This window comes from Arachis stenosperma, chromosome 6 (genome assembly GCF_014773155.1).
Source record: "Arachis stenosperma cultivar V10309 chromosome 6, arast.V10309.gnm1.PFL2, whole genome shotgun sequence".
In the NCBI taxonomy this organism is placed as follows: Eukaryota; Viridiplantae; Streptophyta; class Magnoliopsida; order Fabales; family Fabaceae; genus Arachis; species Arachis stenosperma.
The window spans coordinates 84,928,738-84,930,790 of record NC_080382.1 but is presented as its reverse complement, the minus strand read 5'-3'; the positions used below and the strand labels follow the sequence as shown (position 1 = coordinate 84,930,790).

At 31.5% G+C, this 2,053-nt stretch overlaps 1 non-coding gene across 1 annotated transcript; it reads left to right on the top strand.

The window, feature by feature from the left end:
- Positions 1-357: 357 nt before the first annotated feature.
- Positions 358-465, top strand: LOC130937151 (small nucleolar RNA R71). Its single transcript, XR_009068383.1, has one exon. It is a non-coding gene; the product is annotated as a small nucleolar RNA R71 (small nucleolar RNA).
- Positions 466-2,053: the final 1,588 nt, after the last annotated feature.

Sequence of the window (2,053 nt, the reverse complement as noted above, 5' to 3'; positions counted from 1 at the left end):
CTCAGGATTATAGGCTTCTTCTTCAGAAGATGCCTCTTTAGTACTGTTGGATGCATTTTGCAATCCATTCAGACTCTGAGAAATCATGTTGACTTGCTGAGTCAACATTTTATTCTGAGCCAATATGGCATTCAGAGCATCAATTTCAAGAACTCCCTTCCTCTGAGGCGTCCTATTACTCACAGGATTCCTCTCAGAGGTGTACATGAATTGGTTATTTGCAACCATGTCAATGAGTTCTTGACCTTTTGCAGGCGTTTTCTTTAGGTGAATGGATCCACTTGCAAAATGGTCCAGTGACATCTTGGAGAACTCAGATAGACCATCATATAATATATCCAAAATGGTCCACTCTGAAAGCATGTCAGAAGGACACTTTTTGGTCAACTGCTTGTATCTTTCCCAAGCTTCATAGAGGGATTCACCATCTTTTTGCCTGAAGGTCTAAACATCCACTCTAAGCTTGCTAAGATTTTGAGGAGGACAGAACTTGGCCAAGAAGGCCGTGACCAGCTTATCCCAAGAGTCCAGGCTATCTTTAGGTTGTGAGTCCAACCATGTTCTAGCCCTGTCTGTTACAGCAAAAGGGAAAAGCATGAGCCTGTAGACTTCAGGATATACTCTATTAGTCTTAACAGTATCACAGATCTGCAAGAACTCAGTTAAAAACTGATAGAGATCTTCTAATGGAGGTCCATAAAACTTGCAGTTCTGTTGCATTAGAGCAACTAGTTGAGGCTTTAGCTCAAAATTGTTTGCTCCAATGGCAGGGAGTGAGATGCTTCTTCCATAAAAATTGGAAGTAGGTGTAATATAATCAGCAAGCATCCTCCTTGCATTATTGTTTTTGTCATTATTTTCGGCTGCCATCTCCTGTTCTTTTTTGAAAATTTCTGTAAGGTTTTCTCTAGATTGTTGTATTTTAGCTTCTCTTAGTTTCTTCTTCAGAGTCCTTTCAGGTTCAGGATCTGCTTCAACAAGAATGTTCTTGTCCTTGCTCCTGCTCATATGAAAAAGAAGGGAACAGAAAATAATAATAGGGATCCTCTTTACCACAGTAGATAGATTCCTTTATGTGAGTAAAAGAAAATAAGAAGAAAATCCGAACACAGGTAGAGAGGAGAAGAGGGTTCGAATTTTGAGTAGAAGAGAAGTGTTAGTAGATAAACAAAATAAATAGAAGAAGATGAGAGAGAGGAGTTTTCAAAAATTAACTAAAATAAAAGAAAAATATTTTTATTTTTATTTTAAATTAAAGTTAAAATTTGAATTTATAAAAAGAAATAAAATTAAAAATTAAAACAATTAGTTAAATAAAAAGATTTTTGGAAAAGAGGGAGGTGATTTTCGAAAATTAGAGAGAGAGGAAAGTAGTTAGCTGGTTTTGAAAAAGATAAGAAATAGTAAAACAAACAAGAGGTCAATTAGTTAGTTGAAAAAGATTTGAAAATCAATTTTGAAAAGATAAGGAGTTAGAAAAGATTTTTGATATTGATTTTGAAAAAAAATATGATTGAAAAGATATGATTGAGATTTGTTTTGAAAAACATTTGAAAAGGAAATTAAAAAGATTTGATTTTTAAAATTAAAATTAATTACTTGACTAACAAGAAACTAAAAGATATGATTCTAGAATTTAAAGATTGAACCTTTCTTAACAAGAAAGTAACAAACTTCAAATTTTTGAATCAATCACATTAATTGTAAGTAAAGTTTTTGAAAATTATGAAATAAAATTAAGAAAAAGATTTTGAAAATCAATTTTAAAAAATTTTCGAAAATAACGAAAGGAAAAAGAAAAGATTTGATTATGAAAAAGATTTTGAAGGGATAAGATTTTTAAAATTGAAATCCTGACTTGACTAACAAGAAACAACTTATTTTAAAAATTTTTGACTAAGTCAACCCAATGATTTCGAAATTTATAAGTAAAATAAGGGAAAGATATTTTTTTTATTTTTAAATTTTTAATGAGGAGAGAGAAAAATACAAATATGACCCAAAACATGAAAATATTGGATCAAAACCAATGATGAATGCAAGAACACTATGA